This window comes from Chiloscyllium plagiosum, chromosome 25 (genome assembly GCF_004010195.1).
Source record: "Chiloscyllium plagiosum isolate BGI_BamShark_2017 chromosome 25, ASM401019v2, whole genome shotgun sequence".
Lineage (NCBI taxonomy): Eukaryota > Metazoa > Chordata > Chondrichthyes > Orectolobiformes > Hemiscylliidae > Chiloscyllium > Chiloscyllium plagiosum.
Genome location: NC_057734.1, coordinates 3133533 through 3158113, shown reverse-complemented (window position 1 = coordinate 3158113; position 24581 = coordinate 3133533). Strand labels below are relative to the sequence as shown.

General features: G+C 44.7%; 1 protein-coding gene across 1 annotated transcript in view; it reads left to right on the top strand.

Annotated features, from left to right (window-relative positions):
* Window positions 1-8207, top strand: part of hic2 (hypermethylated in cancer 2) — a 149230-nt gene extending 141023 nt beyond the window's left edge. The window contains exon 2 of the transcript XR_006315346.1: window positions 6357-8207. The gene's annotated coding sequence lies outside the window, so the exon portion shown is untranslated. The remainder of the gene's footprint in view (window positions 1-6356) is intronic.
* The last annotated feature ends 16374 nt before the right edge of the window (window positions 8208-24581 follow it).

Sequence of the window (24581 nt, the reverse complement as noted above, 5' to 3'; positions counted from 1 at the left end):
GTTAATAAATTTAAATTAAATTAAAATGAATAATTTTGCATCAATATTAATAGAGTACTTCCACGAGACAACAAAGGGTGCAATTTTCAGGGAATCAATGTAACACAAGCATTTTAGAATTGTTTCTCACCCTCTGCCAAGTTGGCACATCTAGCCCAAAGGGAAGTATTTGTGATTAAATGTTGGCTCATTGTTTCCCTTGAGATCTTACAAAATGCTTCACATTCATCGAATGATTTTGAAATGAGATAATATTATTTGCAGCTTGCAATTTGCAAATAAAAAGTTCCCACTGAGAGCTCTGAGATGGGCCACTTTTGTAGTGAGCTGGATAAGGCAAAGTCATTGTCCAGCATAACTCTGATTTGCTCTGCAGGGTGAGATGGGGTCTTTAATGCCCCATCAGAACAGACATAATTCAGACAGGTTCAAAGTGGGATTTGGTGAAAGTCATCGTTGACAATGTAGCAGTGCCACAACTCTGCACCAGCGTTCCGACATTGTATCTTGTATCTTGATTGAACTTTCATCCCACAACCTTTGAGCTAAGAGACCTTGGAACGCAGGTTCATTCTACCTTGATGGTGGAGTCGCAGGTAGACAGGATAGTGAAGAAGGTGTTTGGTGTGCTTGCCTTCATTGGCCAGTGTATTGAGTGCAGGAGTGAGGAGGAGATGCTGCAGCTGTACAGGACATCTGAAGAGGAACTGCAATCAACATCTGCCACTGTCTATGGTGAAAATCCATTCCTCACCTCAGTAACACTGAAAACAGAATCCATCAGATGATAAGAAACAGTGGTGTACTGGAGACTAGTTAGCTCAGTGATCAGGAGAATTGGTTTACAATGATGAATGACATCTAAGAGTTTGGGTTTAATCCCTGTATGGACTGAGGTCATCATGAAGACCCTGCCTTCTCAACCCATCTAAGGTGTGGTGATCCTTAGATTATATCCACCAACAGTTATATCTCTCTAATGAAAAACAGCAGACTATGACTTCCAGCTAACTTCAAAATTAGTCCTTTGATGTAAAGACGATATGAATCTGTAATTATTCTCCTTAGAGCAGAGAAGGCTAAGGGAAGTAAAGAAAATCAGAAAGGGCTAGTGGAACTCAAGGGGTCCTGGGTGATGTTGATAAGCCAAGAGATTTTGGGGCACAGGTTTATAGTTCCTTGACAATAGAGTCACAGGTAGGCAGGGTAGTGAGGAAGGTGTTTGGTATGCCTTCCTTTATTGGTCAGCGCATGGAATACAGGGGTTGGGAGGTCATGTTGCAGCTGTACAGGACATTGGTTAGCCCACGTTTGGAATGCTGCGTTCAATTCTGGTCTCCCTGCTATAGGAAGGATGCTGTGAAACTTGAAAGGGTTCAGAAAAGATTTACAAGCATGTTGCCGGGGTTGGAGGGTTGAGCTACGGGAGAGGCTGAATAGGCTGGAGTTGTTTTCCTTGGACCACCAGAGGCTGAAGGGTGACTTTCTAGATGTTGATAAAATTATGAGAGGCATGAATAGGGTGAATAGTCAAGGTCTTTTCCCCAAGATAGGGGAGTTGAAAACTAGAGGGCATAGTTTTAAGGTGAGAGGGGAAATGTTTAAAAGTGATCTAAAGGGCAACCTTTTCATGGAAAGGATGATGCGTGTTTGGAATAAGCTGCCAGAGGAAGTGGTGGAGGTTGGTACAATTACAATGTTTAAAAAGGCATCTGAATGGGTATATGAATAGAGAGGGGTCAAAGGGATATGCACCAAATGCTGGCAAATGGGACTAGATTCATTTAGGATATCTGGTCGGTATGGATGAGTTGGACTGAAGGTATTTTTAAAAATTTATTTATTTGTGGGACGTGGCCAACGTTTATTGCCCGTCCCTAGTTGCACTTGAAATGTTGGTGGTGAGCTGCCTTCTTGTACCATTGCAGTCCACCTGCTGTGGGTTGACCCAGAATGCCCTCAGTGAGGGAATTCCAGGATTTTGACCCAGTGAGACTGAAGGAATGGTGATATATTTCCAAGTCAGAATGGTGAGTAACTTGGAAGGAAACTTCTAAATGGAAGTGGTTGTGGGTTGTAAGGTGCTGTCTGAAGATCTTTGGTGAATTTCTGTTTTCATGCTGGACAACTCATGCTCTATGACTCTTGGTCTGACAGCATCTGTGGAGAGAGAAAAACAGAATTAAAGTTTTGAGCCTGAAATGGGTTTTCTTCAGAACCCTTGAGTCATAATGGATTTGAACCGTTAACCGTCCTCAGATGCTGCAAGACCTGTTGAATTTTTACATCACTTTCTGTATTTATTTCAGATTTCCAGCACCCACAGTATTTTGCCTTTACTTGAAGCTTCAGGGGAGCTTTTATAGGAATGTTTGAAATCTGCGAGAATAAAGTAAGGTCAGTGGCAGTAACCAGTGGGACACAGATTGAAGATACTACTCCAGAGGGAAGCTGAGGAAAACTCTTTCCTTGCAGCTAATTCTTAAGATGTGGAAAGGTGATAAAAGCAGTTTCACTGATCCTCTTCAAAGGGAATTGGATAAATATTTGAAGGAGAAATATTGCAGCATAAAGAGAAAGGGGATTCTTTTATAATTGATTCACAGGACATGGATGTCACTGACTGGACCTGCATTTAGTGCCCATCCCTAATTACCAGAGGGCTGTTAAGGGTCACCCACGTTGCTGTGAGTATGAAGTCACATGTGGGCTAGACCAGCAAAGCAGATTGTCTTCCTTTAGTGAAGCCACATTGTGCTTTATTGATTCTCAACGATGGTTTTATGCTCATCATTAGACTCTTACTTCCAGACTTTTGTTGGACTCAAACCTAGGTGCACAGAACATTACCTGCCTCGCTGGATTAATAAATCTATTGATAATATCACTGGGCTAGCACCTCCTTCAAATGGAGTTCATTGGACAGTTCTTTCAGCGTATTGCCACAAAGAGGCAGAATGGCCTTCTTCTGTCCTCTAACATTCCAAATTCTTCCAACAGCAAAGGGGAAACGTAACTTCCAAGAAATCAATAAAACATTGAACCTTTCAACCCACAGCCAAGCCAAGTGCTAAACTGAACAGCACCATACTGAGAGAGAGAGAGAATTAGATTTATGTTTGTGATGGTGTCATCCTTCTCAAGATGTCTCAGATTACTTCAGAGGTAATGAATAGCTTGAGGAATGGAATGGAATTATTCACATCTGGCAGGACATACTCACTGTTCACCTCTGATGTAGATGACCAATTATTGATTTGTCAGTATGCATCTTCAGGCCAAAACATGGACAAAATCCCTTTCTCTGACCATGTTCCTAACTTCCTGCTCACTGTGCTCATTAGACCTGAGTGCTGTATGGTCGACTCTATGAGATTCGAGAATCCCCCATGCAATACTGTCCATCAGCGCAAGGGAATTGGATTGCCAGGGTTGGGGCTCAGGACTGGCACTTGTGAGAAAGGAGAGATCAAAGTGAGCCACAAGGTTAATTTTTAAATGGGTTCTGGAATGGATGTGGGGTTGGAAGAGAAGAACTTAAATCAATGTAAGATTGGAGTGGGAACAAAGGTAGAATCTGAGATGAGAGAGGTGATAGATAGATAGATAGATAGATAGATAGATAGATAGATAGATAGATAGATGGATGGATGGATGGATGGATGGACGGACGGACGGACGGACGGACGGACGGACAGACAGGCAGATAGTGTGGCACTTTGACTACAAAGCGGTGAAGAAGGTGCAATTAATATTTTGGGACGATGTTTTGATGAGGGGTTTGGGGGTGGTGTTTTTAGGAAGATTAATGTATTGCAAAGTACAAAATCATTTACATTTTCAACCCTAAAAAAAGATGCACTGTTTATAATGATCTTAAACTAATCAAAATTCACCATTTTTGTTTTTATTTTAAACTCCCTCAGGGAGTTATGGGCGTGCACCATCAATTGCAGGAAAACAGCATTTTAAGTGAGAGTTTCAGCATGGGGAATAGAACTGAATAGGTGTTAAGCCAGGCAGTGACCTTCTCCAATTAGAGACAATCTCATCACTGCCCTTGACATCCATTGGTCAAACAATCACTGAATCCCCAACTATCAACATACTGTCGGTTACCATTGACCAGAAACTCAACTGAACTGGCCACATAAACATGTGGCTACAAGAGCAGGTTAGAGGCTAGGAATCCTGTGGTGAATATCTCACCTCCTGACTCCCTGAGGCCTGACCACCATCTACTAGGCCCAAGTCAGGAGTGTGATGGAATACTCCCCACTTGCCTGGATGGGTGCAGTTCCAACAACACTCAAGAAGCTTGACACCATCCAGGACAAAGCAGTTGCTTGATTGATACCACATCCATAAACATCCAATCCCTCCACCACGGACACTCAGCAACAGCAGTGTGTACTATCTAAAAGATACACTGCAGAAAATCACCAAAGATATTTAGATAGCACCTTCCAAACTCACAACAACTTCCATCTAGAAGGACAAGGGCAGCAGATACATAGGAATACCAGCCCTGAAAACTCCCCTCCAAGCCACTCACCATCCTGATTTGGAAATATGTCAGCGATATTTCGCTGGGTCAAAATCCTGGAATCCCTTCCCTAAGGTCAACACACAGCAGGTGGGCTGCAACAGTTCAAGAAGGCAGCTCACCCTCCACCTTCTCAAGGGCAACTAGGGACGGGCAATAAATGCCGGGCCAATCAGCGACACTCAAATCCCATGAATGAATAAAAATATCTGACAACACTGGTGACTGTCTGGTAACTTCTTAAACAGCCATTGTCAGTGACAGCAATGACAGTGAGCAATGTCAAGCTGTCAACCAGGGTTCTTTTAAAGACTCATGTTGACTCATGGCTTGTACTTATCAGTGGAAAAAGGTATGATGAAGGGCTTTTGCCCGAAACGTCGATTTTCCTGCTCCTCAGATGTTGCCTGAGATGCTGTGCTTTTCCAGCACCGCTCTGATTTAGACCCCTTTATCAGTGGAAAGGCTGGAAGCTATTGACCATTGCTGATTGCCCTTGAGAAACAGGCTTCAAAGGCAGTTAACAGTCAATGTGGATCTGGTCATGTACAGAATCTCTACAGTGTAGAAGCAGATTTGGCCCATCGAGTCCACAATAGCCCTCTAAAGACCATCCCACCCAGATCCACCTGCACTACCTCTGCAACCTTGCATTTCCCATGGCCAATCCAAGCCTGCACATCCCTGGATACAATGGAACAATTTAGCATGGCCAACCCACCAAACTTGCACAGCTTTGGATTGTGGGAGAAAACCGGAGCACCCGGAGGAAACCCATGCAGACACAGGGAGAATGTGCAATCTCCACACAGACAGTCACCTGAGAGTGGAATCAAACTCTGAGTCCCTGATGCTGTGAGGCAACAGCATTAACCACTGAGCTACCGTGTCGCCCAGAGTCAGGGCTGACTCTGCAGGGAGAGAATGAGGACTGCAGATGCTGGAGATCAGAATTGAGAGTGTGGTGCTGGAAAAGCGTAGCAGGTCAGGCAGCATCCGAGGAGCAGGAAAATCAACGTTTCGGACAAAAAACCTCCATCAGTAGTGAATGCTGACCCAAGCTACCTCCCCTGAAGGGCATTCAGGAGATAATTGGCTTTTTGATACAGCCCTTTTGGCCTCACACTTACCATCAATGTTGCTTCGAAGCTGCTCAGAAGGTCTCTGCACATCAATGCTGACACACATACTTCCGGTTCAGAAGAACCGCTGGTGCATAGTGTGGTCTTTGGAGGTCAGGAAACATTAGCGTCAGGAACCATTAGAGAGAAGGGAGCTCACAGGTCCTGACCCTAACATTATTCCACTTTTAATTGTTGTTCAGTTCTCTGTCTGAAGGCAGAGTGCCATTGACCTCATTAACATATAGACCGAGGTGGAAGCTCCTGAAGCCCTCTCAGCCAAACCAGGAATCGAACCCCCGGAACTGATGGCATCACTTTGATCCAGGTCAGGCATCCCAGCCAACTGGGATTTGAATTCACATTTCTAGGTTAGTCAAATAATAGCCACTAGGCTACCATAGGAGGAATGAGGTCCACCTTCCATTCTAATAAGAATCCAGTCACGATTCCTTTCCTCTTTATTCCCTTGTCATCAGTGGATGTTGCTGTTAAGGAGGCACTTGTCCCATCCCTAATTGCCCTGGGGAAGATGGTGGTAGCTCACCTGCCTCAGTCCCTGGAGTGTTGCTGCACCCAGGAAGGGAGCTCTCAGATCTTGACCTAAAATATCAGGAGCTGGAGCTCCTGGTAGGTTTTCTCCTAATTCCGACTTCTCTCTTTAACATCCATTTCTTTGATCCCTCCAGCAGCCTGAATCTGAAATCGAATGTGGGGTCTTAAGGACTGCAGGAGGTCCCATCACTGACCAAATGGACTCTTTGGGAGTCAGTGTCCAGGAAAAGCACCTTTTGAATGAATTGTGGAAACCAAAACTCTCTAACGTTTGATGATTGGACTCACCTGTTCAGTTACTTGCAAACACCTCCCTTTGATGACCTAATTAATACGAGAGGTTTAAAAAGTCATCTTCTTTACCATTTTTGGAGCCTAAACAAAGAAGACTCTGTGTAACTTGGGCTGCAAATTTTAAGACATTTCTTGCCTTTTTTTTGCACAAAGCTGGTCTCTCAGGTGTTGGAGAATTTGATACTTGATACTTTTTTTAAAAAACTGTTCTGGTAACTTTGAACACTTCATATAACCCAGTTTTATTTATACCTCACATATATTTTGTAATGTGCTGTTCTGTCTAGGCCTGTAAGCCTCTAGGCTGATCATTGAATGGGGTCACAGTGTATATCAATGTTGTCTTTGGCTCTGTTTCTCGCACAAAATTGAAAATACTTTGGGCTACAGTGACAAAGGCCTCTGCCACATTTACTTCCTCTGATCTCAAAAGGGAAAAAAAATAAGCAGCTGCTCAGGGTCATGCAGACACAGTGCCTGGGGGGGCCCTGAACTCCCACAGGCAGCTGGGATCACTCAGACAGGATTATTTGCAGCTTTTTTTTTTAACGCTATTGTCGATGGCTTGCAGTGAGGCTTTTCCCTACTCTTCGCCCCAAATAAAATCAAGTGAGAAACTGCTCTGGAAACCATGAGGGCTGGTTTCCTGTTTGAAACATCCGTTCTCAATCCTGAAGAGGATCAAGGCTCTGTAGTCATTCTGAGGACATCACAAAATCACAGAATGATACAGCACAACAGGAGACCATTCAGTCCCTTGCTACTGTGATGGATCCATTATGCTGTCCAATTAGTCCCTAGCTCCTTCCCCACAACCCTCTCATTTATTCCCCCTTCAGTTAGTTATCATTTGGAATGCTGCTATTGAATCTGTTTCTGTTTAACATTCCCTGTCTCCACCGCTGTGTGGACTATCAAGGCTCCTCCGACAGCATCTTCCAAACCCGTGACCTCTGGTTACCACCATCTGCAAGTTCCTCTCCACGTCACACACCATCTCAACTCTCTGTTCCTTCAGTGTCACTGGGTCAAAGACATCCCTAAAGCACAGTGGATGGCCCAGCACGCTGAGCATTGCAGTAAATCAGGAAAGCACCTTCTCAGGAGCAATTAGAAATGGACAATAAACTTGTCTAGCCAGCAATATTCACCATCCCGTGCATGAATAATGAAAGAAACCTTTCACGGGTTGTAACCCTCTGTGTAAATAAAAGTTTCCCCTATTGCCTCGGGTTCTTTACCCTATTGTCTTACATAGGTACCCTGTCACTACCAACCCTTCTGCATCTAGAAACTGAGGGAAGATGGTTTTGTAGTGGTGACGTCATTGGGCTTGTAATCCAACATTCTAGGCTAATGTTTTGGAGATTATGGGTTTGAATTACCCCCATGACAGATGGCGAAATAAAATATATCTGGAACTAAAGCTAGCCTAATGGCCACCATATAATCACAGTCAATTATCATAAACACCCCTCTGTTTCACTAATACCCTATCGAGAAGGAAATCTACTGTCCTTACCTGGTCTGGCCTACATAATCATAGAGCATGGAAACAAACCATTCGGTCCAACTAATCCACGCCGACCAATACTGCCCCTCACCACTTTCAGCATAAGTTCATAGGAAATAGGAGCATAATTAGGCTATTCGGCCCATCGAGTCCGCTCCACCATTTGATCATGGCTGATATGCTCCTCACCCCCATTTTTCTGCCTTCTCTCTATATCCCTTCAACCCATTACCTATTACAAATCGGTCTAACTCCTCCTTAAACTTACTCACTGTCCCAGCACCCACCCCACTTTGTGGTAGTGAATTCCACGGATCCACAACCCTTTGGGGGAAGTAGCTTCTCCTCAGCTCTGTTTGAAATTTGTTTCCCCTTACCCTAAGACTGTGACCTCTCGCCCTAGAATGCCCCACAAGAGGAAGCATCCACTCTATGTCTAGTTTATCAGATTTAGCAGATTTGGAAAATCCCTTTCTGTCTCAGAATAAGACATAATAGAACATGGCAAGTGAGTTTTGAGAAGATTTGTAGCTCGGGTTGGGATTCTGGATGTAGGTTTGCTCGCTGAGCCAGAAGGTTCATTTTCAGACGTTTCATTATCACTGATGATGTTACCTAGAATGGTGATGAAATGTCTGAAAACAAACCTTCCAGCTCAGCGAGCAAACCTACATCCAGAATATAGCAGGTCTCCAAGTGGTTTAACTGGCTACCTACCACCTGCAGTAGGTAACCGTACTGATCCACATCCTGCCTGGGAGAAACTGGCCCAGGATTAGGGTAGACCCATGTGACTCCAAACCCACAGCAACATGGTTGACTCTCAACAACCCCCTGAAGTGCCTGAGCAAATCTCTCAGTTCAATGGTAATTAACGATAGGCAACAGACACTGGTCCAATTGCCACAATCCTTTGATGCATAAACAGAAACAGTTTCTCTAACAAAAACATTCAGGATTTTGAACCCTTCTATCAAATAATCTGCTAACCGTCATTGTGTTTTGAGAGCAGTTTCTCAGTGTTAACTAAAGCCCCTTGTCCCTGATGCCATTCAAGTAAATCTTCCCTGCAGCCCCTTCAAGACCTTGACCTTGACATGCTTCCCACAGTCTTGAGCTCAGAATCAATCACAACTCAGCTCCTGAGGCTGAACCGACATTCAATCCAATAAAGGCTTCGTGCAACTTCCTTGCTTTTGGACTTTCGCTTTGAGTAAAACCAGGAACAGTGGATGCCTTCCTTCAAAACAAAACTGCCTTCTCAACTTGCCCTGCCACTGTAAAAGATGTAAGTACATACAGGTAAAAAGTAAAGGTTTTATCTGGGCTTTTGTCTCGTTAGAGAGAGACGACTGATGGTGGTTAACCTGAGGGTCACCATGCCTCAGGCGAGGGGAGAGGTTGAGAAGGAGAGTCCTTCCTGGTAACTTCAGCCAGTGCATGAATTGAACTCACAATATTAGCATCACTCACCATTCCTGATGAAGGGCTCCTCCCCGAAATATCGATTTTCCTGGCTCCTCCAACGCTGCCTGACCTGCTGTGCTTTTCCAGCAACACACTCTCAACTCATCACCCACCGTCCAACTGGTGCACCCCTCGGGGCACCCTTTCAAATTGCTGCCAGTATGGTCCTTCTTATTCTATCTTAAGGTTCAGTTGCCATGTATCTGCCCATTTCACCAGCCTATGCCTTTCTGAGTCCAGCTCCTCATATCATTATGCAAACTTTGAAATGACGCCCTGACTACACACACTTGGATCATTAGTAATATTAAAAAGAGCAGTAGTCCTCGTAACAACCTGAGATGAGACACCACCCTACAACCAGTGACCATTCAATGCCACCCTCATGTCTTCTGTCTTTCTCGCCACCGTCCCTTGGATCCATGAACTTTAACCTCGATAACAAGTCTATTGTAAGCTTCTCCTGTCAAAGTCCAACCATGTTCAGAAACCTTCTCCACTGCTTCATCGTGGAGCTTATCAATTTAGTGAAAAGCGAATTGTCTTCAGTTGAAGGTAAAGTGCAGCGGATGTTGGAAATTTGAAACAGGAACAGGAAGTGCTGGAGAAACTTAGCAGGTCTGGTAGCATCTGTGGAGAGAGAAACAGAGTTAATGTTTCGAATCCGAAATGACTTTCCTTCAGAATTTACCTCTGTTTCACTTTCCACAGATGCTACCAGACCTGCTGAGCTTCTCCAACACTGTCTGTACTTGGTTTGCCTTTAATGAATCAGTGCTGACTATTTTTTAACCAGCTGATCTACATTCCTTCTGTTAATTTGTGAACAACACTTTCGGATGGTGGGAAAGAGCCTTAGCTTTCTTTTTGGCACATTTACTTGCCTGGCCCACACAGTTCTCTAGAAAATTAAAACACAAAAGGCCATTAGAACCTCTTGCGCTAGTATCAACTCTTTGCAAGAGTTATCCAATTATGAAAGAAGTTAGGAAAACAGGAAGTTCTGAAGAAACTCAGCAGGTCTGGCAGCATCTGTGGAAAGAAAGCAGAGTCAATATTTTGAGTCTAGTGACCCTGCTTCACGGGAGAAGATGGCGGTGCAGTGTTAATGTCATCGACATTCAGAGGTCTAGATGAGTTCTCCGAAAGGGGTGGGCTTAATTCTCGCTATAACAACTGGGGGACCTTATCTTTTCATTCATTAGTGCATTTCTGGAACTGAAAGATTACTTCAATAGTGGTAATTGTGAAACTATGATTAATTGTTGTAAACACCTGTCTGGTTCACTGATATCCAGGAGGCACAGTGACTCAGTGGTTAGCACTGCTGCCTCACAGTGCCAGGGACTTGGGTTCAATTCCAGCCTTGTATGTGTGGAGTTTGCACATTCTCTCTGTGTCTGTGTGGGTTTCCTCCAGGTGCTTCGGTTTCCTCCCACAGTTCAAAGATGCACGGCTCAGGTGGATTGGCCATGCTAAACTATCTCATAGTGTCCAGGCATGTGTAGGTTAGGTGGGTTAGGAAATGCAAAGTTAGAGGGGTAGTGAGGTCGGATTGGTGTGGACTCAATGGGCTGAATGGCCTGCTTCCTCCCAGTAGAGATTCTTTGATTGTTTAGAGAAGGAAATTGGCCAGCCTTAACTCGGGTGACTCCACACCCAGGTTGATTCCTAAATACTCTCTGAAGTGGCCTAGCAAGCCACTCAGTTCAAGAAGAATTCAGGATGGAAAACAAACATTGGTTTTTACTGGCAGCCCCGTGGAAAAACAAATAAAAAGAATCCAATCAATCCAACAGCCCTTGCTCTAAGGCTCTACAAACGCTGCCTTCCCCTCTTAAACGCTATGTTAAACTTGTTCCCATCACTCTTCCAGGCAGTTCATTCCAGATTATAGCAAATGACTGAAAAATCATCTCCCCACCTCACTATAGTGTCATAGAGTTGTATAGCAAGGAAACAGTTCCTTCGGTCCAACTCATCAGCACTGACCAGACATCCAAAATTAATCTGGTCCCATCTATCATCCCCATCTCCCTCCAAACTCTTCCTATTCCCATACCCATCCAGATGCTTTTTAAAAGTTGTACTTGCGTCAATTATTTTTAACTACGAAACAATTAAATATTGGATGCTATCACGGACGGTGGTTATGTCAGAGCCCAGTTGTCTCTGGAGAAGGAGCATTCGGTGTCCACCAACACCCTTGAGCTGTTCAGGGAGAGGTGGGTGCCGCAGGGAGTGGAGTGCATTATTTCCCCCTCCAACTCTATTTTGAGTTAATCCCTGCCCTCCCCTTCACTGTTTGATCACTCAGCATTGCCCTTTGATGTGAAGGGCACTGCTTGTCACTGGCCACTCGGGTGTTTCCTTTCTTCCTGGTGGTGGAATATGAATAAAGATTCACACACCTGTTCTTCACTGTGTCCGACACCTGCACACACACCACATGGGTGCCGGGGAAAAATAAGCACCACCGTGGTTAGATAAAGAAAATAAAAAACATCACAATGGCATCACTGAGTGTAGAGTGATGGTTTATACATGGGCCTGTGCAGTCCTGATGTAAAAATACTGTAACTTTTCACAAGACTGAAAAAGAGCCTGAGCTGGAGGAAGATCCCATGGCTAGACATTCTGGCATGATGTAGGTCTGAGTGTACCGTTAATATGTCAGTAAGGATTAGATTAGATTCCCTACAGTGTGGAAACAGGCCCTTCAGCCCAACCATTCCACTCCGACCCTCCGAAGAGTAACCCACCCAGACCCATTTCCCTCTGACCTAACACTGCGGGCAATTTGGAATGGCCAGTTCACCTAACCTGCACATCTTTGGGCACAAGTGAATTGAGAAATCCCTCTACAACATTCATGCCTGGAGCTCATCTGATGTCCTGTTGACTTGCTTCATCTACAGAGGGTGTGGCTCTCAACTGAAACTGTTGTGACTGGTCCTAAACTGATTCTAGATCATGCAGTTCATCAATACTTCTGCTGGTAAACCTCCAAGTTAACATGCCTTGGCTAAAACAGGTTAGAGACAAAAAAACTGCAGATGCTGAAGTCCAAGGTAGACAAGTAGGAGGCTGGAAGAACACAGCAAGCCAGGCAGCATCAGGAGATGGAGAAGTCAACATTTCAGGTGTAACTTCAGGACTGGGGGTGGGGGTAAGAGGAGCTGCAGATAAAGGGGTGTGGGGGCAGGGTGGTACGGTGGGGATAGATGAACATGGATGGGGGTACGACCTGGTTGGTCAATGGGAGGAATGAATCCGGTTGGTGGTTAGAAGGAAGGGTCAATGAGAGGAATAGAGAGGAGGAAGGGCTGGGAAGGGAGGTTATTTGAAATTGGAGAACTCAATGTTGAGTCCTCTGGGCTGTAGGCTGCCGAGGTGAAAGCTGAGGTGTTGTTCCTCCAATTTGCAGTTTGATTCATGTGGCAAAGGAGGAGGCCAAGGATGGTCATGTTGGAAAGGGAGGGGGAAGGGGAATTAAAATAGGCGGTGACTAGGAGGTCAGGTTGACCCCTGTGGGCCCGGCTGAGATGCTCGGCAAAACGTTCTCTTAGGTCGTGTTTGGTCTTTCTGATGTAGAAAAGACCATATCGAGAGCATCCAATATAGTAAACCAGGTTGGAGGACACCCCAGGCAACCCATCATCTCAGCATGCTCCTGCCCCGACAAACTCATCGCATCCCATTTTGACTCCATCCTCTCCTCCTTGGTTCCGGGACTGCACACCAACATCCGCGACACCAACCACTCCCTCCATCTCTTCAATAGCTTCCAGTTCCCGGCCCCCAGTGCTTCATCTTCACTGTGGACACGCAGTCCTCGTACACAGAAAATCTTTAAGGGATTTGACACTGTTCAGCCAGGATGATTCGTCCCCTGTCTGGCAAGTGAGGGGGTCACAATCGAAGGCATTATCCATGTAAGACTGAGATGAAGTGAAATTTCTTCACTCAAGAGGATGTGAAACGATTACACTCCCTCTCTTAGAGGGCTGTGGATGCTCAGTTATTGAGATTTAGGCTAAGACTGATTGATATCTGGATATTAGTGGAATCAAGTGGGGTTAGTGAGGGAAGGTGAAGGTAAGATCAAACATCAGCCACGTTCCGTTGATTAGAAGAAGCTACTCACAAAGTCTTAGCATTCGCCTGTACCTGTGTTTTTGTTTTTGCTGCTGTTACCTATTATTTACTATCTATGCTATGTTACTCTGTGATCTGCCTGTATTGCTCGCAAGACAAAGCTTTTCACTGTGCCTTGGTACACATGACAATAAATTCAATTCAATAAAAGCAGTTCAGAAGAAGAGTCAAAACTCTGTTTCTCATGGATACTGACAGACTTGCTGAGTTTCTCCAGCACTTTCTGTTGTTATTATTCTTGAAGAGCTTGATATGTGTTGCTATTACTTATGTTCTCTCTGTCAAAACAAGAAAATGCTTCCAATAGGGTTTAGAGTAAATACTTTGAGGAGAATTGTAAAGAGTCAGGGAGAAGGTCCAGGCAATGATATGTGTAAAACTCTCCAAAACCCCCCTGGGTTGAGCCAGCATGGTGGGTAGTGTTGGAAATCCCGAGGCTGTTCACTCTGGATCTCTTTTGTTTTCATCTTCTTTCTTTATCTTTTCCTTCTTGTGGACAGTGGAGGTGATGTCATCACGGAGGAGGCTGCAGTGGGGGCTCATGGGTGTGGTAGGCCCGGAGCGGGGACTCCCAATGATGTCAGGCCCAGAGCGGGAACTCCTAGAGATGTCAGGCCGGGAGTGGTGTTTCCTCGCGATTTCAGGCCCAGAGTGGGGTTTAGTAGTGACGTTGGGCCCGGAGTGGGGCTTCCTAGCGACGTTGGGCCCGGAGTGGGGCTTCCTAGCAACGTTGGGCCCGGAGCGGGGCTTCCTAGCGACGTTGGGCCCGGAGTGGGGCTTCCTAGCAACGTTGGGCCCGGAGTGGGGCTTCCTAGCGACGTTGGGCACAGAGCAGGGCACCTAGTGAATTTGGGCCTGGAGTGGGGTTTCCTAGTGATGTTGGGCCCGGAGTGGGGTTTCCTAGTGATGTTGGGCCTGGAGTGGGGTTTCCTAGTGATTTCGGGTCCATAACAGGAACTCCTAGTGATGTCGGGCCTGAAGTGGGGACTCCTAGCGATATTGAGCCCAGAGTGGGATTTCTTAGCAATTTTGGGCCCAGAGCAAGGACTCCTAATGATGTTGGGTCTGTAGTGGGGTTTCCTAGCGATTTTGGGCCCGGAGTGGGGACTCCTAGTGATGTTGGGTCCAGAGTGGGGACCTCAGGGCATCAGCTGGCTCCAAAACAGGGACTTATTGTGGCCCAGAAACTGGAACATTTTCCAGAAACCCTGGAGATTTTAAGAAAACCCGGAGCCATGCTTGACAAGAAGGCCTGTAAAGTTGAACAATATTTCCCATTTTCCTGCCTTTATATTTTCCGGTCAATGTATTTTCATTGTATTTTCCCAAATATGTGACAATCAGTCATTCATTCACGTGCAATATTAACCAAAACGTGACAGAATGGGACAGAGACTCCCAAATATAAGGGCACAGCAGCAAATCATTTGTACAATATCGTAAGACTGATGACAACAAACCAGTTACCCAGGGCAGTTAGCTGTCCTGAGTGTCATATTTGTTAGCCTCATCCGTCTTCTTGGTCGGCAGGACTGATGTATGAAGAGAGACTGGATCAGTTAGGATTATATTCAATGGAGTTTAGAAGAATGAGGGGGCTCTCAATAGAAACCCATAGAATTCTAACAGGACTCAACAAGATAAACACAGGAAGGATGTTCCCAATGACTAAGGAGTCCAGAACCAGGGGGTCACAGTCTAAGGATACAGGGTAGACCATTTGGGACTGAGATAAGGAGAAATATCTTTTACCCAGAGAGTAGGGAGCCTGTGGAATTCAGCAGTTGAAGCCAAAGTATTGAATTTCAAGAAGGTGTTAGACGTAGTTCTTAGATCTAAAGTGACCAAAGGGGTAGGGGGAGAAAGCAGGAACAGGGGACTGAGTTGGATGATCAGCCACGATCATATTGAATGGCTGAGCAGGCTTGATGGGCTGAATGGCTTCCTCCTGATCCTATTTTCTATGTTTCAACAGAGCGGAATATTAGGTGAGATGTTAAGACAGGTAATTGGAAAAGTGAGACTGCTTTCTTGTGCTGTTGGCACATTGAATAAGCGACACATGTTCCACACAGGACTCCCTATAAGACTATTACACCATAAGATGTAAGAGCAGAATTAGGCCATTCAGTCCATCAAGTCTGTTCTGCCATGGCTGATATGTTTCTCAACACCATTTTCCTGCCCTCTCCCCCTACCCTTCATCGCCTTTCTAATCAACAGCCTCTCTATCTCTGTCTTAAATACATTCAATGATGTGGCCCCCACAGCCTTCTGTGGCAATGAGTTCCACAGATTCCCCACCCTCTGGCTGAAGAAACTTTTCCTCATTTCAGTTCTAAAGGGTCCTCCCTTCACACAGAGACTGTGTCCTTTGGTCCTAGTCTCCTACCAGTGGAAACATCTTCTCCACGTTCGCACTATCCAGACCTCTCTTAAATTCTGTAAGTTTCAATCAGATCTCCCCTCATCCTTCTAAATTCCACTGAGTACAGACCCAGAGACCTCAAGCACTCCTCATATGACAAGCCCTTCATCCTGGGATCACTCTCTGAATAAAACTCGTCTGAACCCCCTTCAAGACCAGCACATCCTTCCTTTGATACAGGGCCCAAAACTGCTCACAATATCACAAAAGCTTATTGCAATATATTGCAAATGAGTCCGTATGAAAAGCTAGTCACCTCAATCCTAGAAGGGAGAATTCATTGATAATTGATCATTTAATGACAGTAATTGAAAATTGAAAACCAAAGAGGTGCAGGGCATTTTTTATTTTACTTGATACCCTTCACTGACACAAACCCATATTTAACTTACATCCTGCACACGAGTAAGCCAGGCCTGAAATAAACAGCATTATCAGCACTGGATCCTCTCTTGGGCAGGTCAAACTAACAGAAACCTCTGTCACTGAATGGCCGACGTGCAGCAAGAGATATCTGAGACACATACCTCACCCCCATTAACGCATGTACGTCAAATAATTGACGCTGTGCAATCTCAAAAGTAACAAATCTTTAAAGTAGAAATTTCATAATGAATCATTAGGTGAAATCATTTTGTGCACAATATTCATATTGCCAATCAACTATGAAGTCATTCAGAAAGGTCATCGGCAGTTCTCCTGTACAGACATTGGTCATGGGTTATCTACCGTGAGAAGATTTGGAGTGATGTTATTTGAAAGCATTAGTTTGTAAAGAAGGCGATGAAGTTTGATACCTGTAGTTACTTATAACAAGAGTTTCACAAGCTTAAATTTGCCCACATTCAAATATATAGGCGACAGTAATCTAGATTTCCCCATTTGACCTTTTGCATTTGCTTTGATTGGAGTCTTCCTGTTTTTTTTAATGAGTCTCAGTAACTTCCAAGGAATGCCACATGTAAAAATAACTGTCTCGTTGTCTGAAAAACAGTTGCACTGGAATGTTTGTAGGAGTTTGACCGAATCTAAGCAAAGCTTATGAGCCACGAACTGGTGCAATTGATGTCTGCAGCTGAAGTAGCAGCTATTTCTCATACAATATGGATTGACATTATATTCAGGAGGTGTGATCGTCTGCACTGGTTATCTGCACTCAGCTACTTCACTGTTCTCAGAGTCAGCCACCCACTTTGCAGCCTCCTTCGAAAACTTAATTGCTTGTATCCTAACTTGCACCAAAGTCACATTTACCAGGGTCCCCATTGTCTGCTTTTGATTTCCGGTCAACAACCTATCTGTTTTAAAACTCTAACCCTTACGTGCTAATCTACCCATGGCCTTGACCCCTCCTGTCTCTGGAACTTATGCCAGCCTTACCAGACCCATCTGTAACAAATCTGGATGCTGGAAATCTGAAACAAAAATTCAAATTGTGGGAGAAACTCAGCAGGTCTGGCACCATCTATAAAAAGAATGCAGAGTTAAAGTTTTGCGGCAAGTGACCTGTCTTCAGAAATGTTACATTGCTTTAATTCTAGCCTCTGGGGTATCCCTGAATTTTCCTCTGTTCCACTATCAATGGATGTGCTTTGCTAGTTGCTGCAGACTACAAATGAGACAACTCCAGGCCCACTGTGGTAATCAGACAACTTTTAAGTAGAATTTACCTTTATATGATTTGGAGATGCTGGTGTTGGACTGGAGTGTATGAAGTTAAAAATCACACAACACTGGGCTATAGTCCAACAGGTTTATTTGGAAGCACTAGCTTTCGGAACGCTGCTCCTTCATCAGGTGGTTATGGAGTATAAGATTGTAAGACACAGAATTTATAGCAAAAGTGTGATGTAACTGAAATTATATATTGAAAAAGACCTGGATAGTTTGTTAAGTCTCTCATCTTTTAGAATGGCCTTGTTGGTCTCAGTTTTTCATATGTAAATCGGAAAACCTTTTAAAAGTTACATTCTCAAGTGAACTTTAACAATTGGTGTCATGTTAGCTCAGATAATGCATTGAAGGTGTGAGTTGCCCTGTGTGAGACTGTCTGTGTCACTGATTCTAATCTAAAAAACAGATTTACAGAATCTTACATGGATTCATGCAGTTTTTGAGCAAATTAAAATGTAATTCTGCAAGTACAAATTCACCCCACAAACTTATATGTATATGTGTGCATCTTGGTGTGTGTGGGAGGATGGGGGTTAGTGAGTGTCTGTGAGAGAGTGTGCATATATGTGTGAGTGTGAGTGTAAAGGAGTATAGGTCTGTGTGTGGGAGTGTATGAGTGTCTGTAGGAGTGTCTGTCTGTCTGTCTGTATGCATCTGACTGTGTGTGTGTGCATCGGTCTGCATCTGTGTGTGTGTATATAGTGCAGTGGGGTCACCTGGAGTGTGACATGAACTCAAGATCCTGGTTGAGGTCCTCCCTATGGGTACCGAACCCAGCTATCAGCCTCTGCTCGGCCACTTTTCACTGCTGCCTGTCCCAAAGTTCACCTTGGAGGACAGTCACCCGAAGGTCCAAGGTCAAATGTCCCAGCCTGCTGAAGTGTTCTCCGACTCGGAGGGAATACTCCTGTCTGGTGATTGATGCGTGGTGTCCATTCATCCGTTGCCGTAGCCTCTGCTCTGTTTCACCAGTGTACCATGCCTCAGGGCATCCTTGCCTGCAGTGTATGAGGTAGACAACGTTGGTTGAGTTGCACGAGTACCTGCCATGTACATGGTGGGAGGTGTCTATCCGTGACAGGGTTGTATGGTGTTATCCTGAGAGCCGGGCAGTTTGCTACAAGCAATGATCTCTTTGAGGTTTGGTGGTTGTTTAAAGGTGAGAAGTGGGGGCGTGGGAAAGTCTTGCCGAGGTGCTCATCCTCACTGACAACATGTTGCAGGCTGCGAAGAACATGGTGTAGTCCTTTGGCTCCCAGGAAGTACCCTGTCGTTGCAGTCCGTGTCTGTCTCCTGAGGAGGAAGTACAAGCTTTCGGAGCGCTGCACCTTTGTCAGGTAGCTAGTGGGGCAGGATCATAGGTCACCGAATTTGACTATAACCTGGTGTTGTGTGATTTTTAACTTAGTTTTGAATGGCATTGTGGTCAGCACAGACAAGGTGGGCTGAAGGGTCTGCTCCTGTGATATGTTGTTCTATATTTTATGTCCTATATTGTCAGATAGTTTTGAAAATCCAAATGTATTAAATCCACTGATTTTACCTTATACTAGTGCCACTTCAAAACATACTAACAGATTTGTCAAACTTGGTTTTCATTTCAGAATTCCCCATTAATTCTGCCTCATCACACTATTAATTTCAAAGGGTCTTGTTAACATGTACCATACAACAGACCTCAGTATTTTGCTCATTTTCACACTAGGCCTGTAGTTCTCTGTTTCATTGCTCCTTTTCTATAGACAGAGTTCCATTTGCTACTTTCTCATCCTTGGGAATGGGCAAGTAGGTCTCCTCACCGAAGCTCATCCAATCCAACCACTTTGTTCCTTCTTTTCTTGCTTTTCTCCCCCTCTCTTTGTTATCGCTCTTTAGTTTCTGTATCTTTCTCAACTTACCTTCTGGAGGGAGCACCGTCGTGGAGACAGAGGCAGCAACAGGCACGAGGTGGCATCGTGGCTTCATGGATGTCCAGAGCGGTACCACAGCGGGATTCTGCAACAAGGCGGCTAACGTGGCAATGGGGGGAGCGTGGCAATGGAGGGAGTGTGGGAGTAGGGGGAGCGTGGCAGCCCAGAGCAAACCTGGATGTCAGCAGCGGTGAGGTGAGGCAGTCACCAGTGGTCAGTGGTGAGGTGAGGTTGCAGTGGTGAAAGATGGCATTCAGAGGTGAGGTGGCAGTGATGAAAGATAGCGGTCAGCGGTGAGGTGGCACTGGTGAAAGATGGCAGTTAGTGGTGAGGTGGCAGTGGTGAAAGATGGCAGTCAGCAGTGAGGTGGCAGTGGTGAAAGATAGCGGTCAGCGATGAGATGGCAGTAGTGAAAGATGGCGGTCAGCAGTGAGGTGGCAGTGGTGAAAGATAGCGGTCAGAGGTGAGGTGGCAGTGGTGAAAGATAGCGGTCAGCAGTGATCAATCATGAAGGCTGGCAGCAGCAGCTGTTGGGGCCTTGCGGGTGACAGTGAGGCCTGGCATGCCTGAGAAAAGGCAGCAGCGATGAAGACCATTGGCAGACACAGACAGGTCTTAGCCCAGCACAGGTGAAAGCATGCCCAGTGCAGGGGAGAGTGAGCCCTCATGGGGAAAGCCCAGTGTGGAGTATCTGCAGGCCCAGGGCGAAGGAAGGGACTATAATGTTTGACTTTTAAATTTAATTCTTTATTTTTCTACTTTTATACGAAGCAGATTGAAGTGCTGAACTTTTTAACTTCTTTATTTTTCTACTTCTGTAACTAAGAATGTGTACCTTGGTATTTTATACCTAAGATGTCATCATATGTGGCAACACTGCACACTTTCACAGTACACTTGTACCCCATACTCGCATGCACGTGACAATGAAACCTTAATCTAAAACAAATCTAACAAAATGGAGTCTCAGGGAAATAGGAAACACAGGCACCCACTATGCAACTCTTTAAAAGCCCAGAATGCAATCTGTCAGGGACAGGGAACTCATTGACTTTTAGTCAGATTAACTTTTCTCATACTCCTTCTTTACTAATTTTTTAATACTCATTCTGGAAGTTTCTTCCTAGAACCTCAGTTCATATTGTTTCCAGTCTACTTTTCGTAGCTTCTATCACAGACAGATACAAAGTGTTAATTTAATGTCTCTGCAACTTCCTTATTCTCCAATGTAATTCTTCAGAATCCAGCTTGCTTTCATTAATCTATTGCGTTTTACATTGCTGTTGAGATTTTTATGAATTTTTATCTTGCTAGTTAACTCTGTAATCCCATTTCTTCTTGCTAAATAAATTAAAGTTTATCTTACTCTGGGCACAGAGGACAAGAGCAGGGAAGTGTTGTCAAATTTGTATAAGACATTTGTTAGACATCAACTGGAATACTGTATACTGTCTGGGCATGACACAGCAGGAAGGATGTGAACACATTGGAGAGAGTCCAGGAGAGATTTACAAGAATGGTTCCAGGCATGAGAAACTTCAGTTATGATGAAAGATTGGAGAACTAGGGACTGTTCTCTGTGGAGAGAAGGTTAAGAGGCAATCTCTTGGAGGTTTTCACAATCATGAGGGAACTGGATAGTCTGGGGAGAAACTGTTCCCACTTGTAAAAGGATCAAGATCCAGAGGGTACAGATTTACAGTGTTTTGCAAAAGAAGCAAATGAGAGGTGAGAAAAAGTCTTTCTCCCTGGTGAGTAGTTAGGCTACAGAATGCACTGCCTGGAAGTATGGTGGCTAATTCAATCAAGGCGTTCAAGAGGGCATTGGATGATTATTAACAATGTGCAAGGGTATGGAGAAAAGTGGCATAAATACCTGATGCTCAGTGGTGAGGAGTTTGTGTTATGAGGAAAGATTGAGCAGTTTAGGCCTATATTCTCTGGAAGATTAAAAGGAAATCTCATTGAAGTATATAAGAAACTAAAGAGGATTGACAAAGTAAATCTAGGAAGGATGTTTCCTCAAGTGGAGTTTGCACATTCTCCCCCTTGTCTGTGTGGGTTTCTTCCAGGTGCTCCGGTTTCCTCCCACAAATTGTGCGCAGCATGGTAGCACAGTGGTTAGCACTGCTGCCTCACAGCGCCAGGGACCCGGGTTCAATTCCTGCCTCAGGCGACTGACTGTGTGGAGTTTGCACATTCTCCCTGTGTCTGTGTGCGTTTCTTCCAGGTGCTTGGGTTTCCTCCCACAATCCAAATATGTGCAGGTCAGGTGAATAGGCCATGCTAAATTGCCCATTGTGTTCAGGGATGTGCAGGTTAGGTGCATTAGTCAGGGGAAATGTAGAGTAATAGGGTAGAAGAATGGGTCTGGGTGGGTTACTCCTCACAAGGGTCGGTGTGGACTTGTTGGGCCGAAGGGCCTGTTTCCACACTGTAGAGAGTCTATGATTCTATGAGAGGTCATTTCTTAGGATAAAGGATAGCAGATTTAAAACAGAGATGAGGGGAAATTGCTTCACTCAAAGGGTTGTGATTCTGTGGAAATCACTAGCCCAGAGGGTGGTGGATGCTGGGACATTGGGGAAGTTTAAGAAGGAGATAAACTGTTCTTTAATTGATAATGGGTTGAAGGGTTATGGAGAGTGGGCAGGAAATTGGAGTTGAGACCGAGTTGAGATCAGCCACAAATGTTTTAAGTGGCAGAGCAGGCTCAAGGGGCTAAATGGCTACTCCTGCTCTTAGTTATGATAGAGTCATGGAGATGTACAGCAAGGAAACAGTCCCTTTAGTCCAACTTGTCCATGCCAACCAGATATCCCAACCCAAGCAAGTCCCATCTTCCTGGCCCATATCCCTCCAATCCTTTCCTATTCTTATACCCACCCAAATGCCTTTTAAATGTTGCAATCGTACCAACCTCCACCACTTCCTCTGGCAGCTCGTTCCATCCACTTACCACCCTCTGCGTGAAAAAGTTGTCCCTTAGATCTCATTTGTATCTTTCCCCTCTCACCCTAAACCTATGACCTCATGTTCTGGACTCCCCCACTCCAGGAAAAAGACCTTGTCCATTTACCCTATCCCTGCTCCTCATGATTTTATAAACCTCTATAAGGTCACCCCTCAGCCTCCAACGGACCAGGGAAAACAGCCCCAGCCTGTTCAGCCTCTCCCTATAGCTCAAATCTCCAACCATGGCAACATCCTTGTAAATCTTTTCCGAACCCTTTCAAGTTTCACAACATCCTTCCAATAGGAAGGAGACCAGAATTGCACGTAATATTCCAACAGTGGCCTAACCAATGTCCTGTACAGCCGCAACATGACCTCCCAACTCCTATACTCAATGCTCTGACCAATAAAGGAAAGCATACCAAACGCCTTCTTCACTATCTTATCTGCCTGCAACTCCACTTTCAAGGAGCTATGAACCTATATCTAAGGTCTCTTTGTTCAGCAACACTCCCAAGGACCTTACCATTAAGTGTATAAGTCCTGCTAAGATTTGCTTTCTCAAAATGTAGCACTTCACATTTATCTAAATTAAACTGCATCTGCCAGTCCTCAGCCCATTGGCCCATCTGATCAAGATCCCATGGTAATCTGAGGTAACTTTCTTCGCTGTCCACTACACTCCAATTTTGGTCATCTGCAAATGTACTAACTATACCTCTTCTGCTCACATCCAAATCATTCATAAAAATGATGAAAAGTAGTGGACCCAGCACCGATCCTTGTGGCACTCCACAGGTCACAGACCTCCAGTCTGAAAAACAACTCTCCACCATCACCCTCTGTCTTCTGTCTTTGAGCCAGTTCTGTATCCAAATGGCTAGTTCTCCCTGTATTCCATGAGATCTAACCTTGCTAACCAGTCTCCCAAGGGGAACCTTGTCGAACACCTTACTGTTGTCCATATAGATCACGACCACCGCTCTGTCCTCATCAATCCTCTTTGGTACTTCTTCGAAAAACTCAATCAAGTTTGTGAGACATGATTTCCTACGCACAAAACCATGTTGACTATCCGTAATCAGTCCTTGCCTTTCCAAATACATGTGCATCCTGTCCCTCAGCATTCCCTCCAACAACTTGCCCACCACCAATGTCAGGGTCATCGGTCTTTAAATTCCATGGCTTGTCCTTACCAACCTTCTTAAACAGGGGCACCACGTTAACAAACATCCTGTCTTCCAGCACCTCATCTGTGACTATCGATGATACAAATATCTCAGCAAGTTTTTATATTCATTTGGCGAGTTGAAGCAGGTACTGTGAGCTGCATACCCCACACCATGTCTGTGATTCTCTTTATTCATTTCTTAGCCGTCCTTTGCTGAATCCTAACATCTTCCCCTCCTGAGGCCTATTATTCTTTTTGACAGCATTATAAATCTCTTGCTTTAATCTAATACCATCTAACTTCACATGGCCCATTCCCCCTGAGGTGATTTCATTTCTCAGGGGAAAGATACATTTGTGGCAAGTTATGAATTAATTTTTTGAGAAAAAAGCATTAATTTAATAAGCGAGAGACTGTTCTGCAACTTGTATTTCTCCTCAGAGCCTATTTGGTCTGGTGTGGTAGATAAAGAGGTTCTCCCATTCAAGCAAGATGCAGGTCATTTCACATTAGTAACTATTAACAAGCTCTATCAAGGTGTTGGGTGGCAGATAACATTCAATGCCAAAAAGTGTGAGGTGACAAATTTTGGGAGAAAGGGTGCATAGAAGCAGAGAGCAGGGTACATATGTGTACAGTCAAGATTAGAGTAATGCTGGAAAAGCACAGCAGGTCAGGCAGCATCCGGGAAACAGGAAAATCAAAATTACGGGCAAAAGCCCTTCATCCTGAAACATCGATTTTCCTACTCCTCAGATGCTGCCTGACCTGCTGTGCTTTTCCAGCACT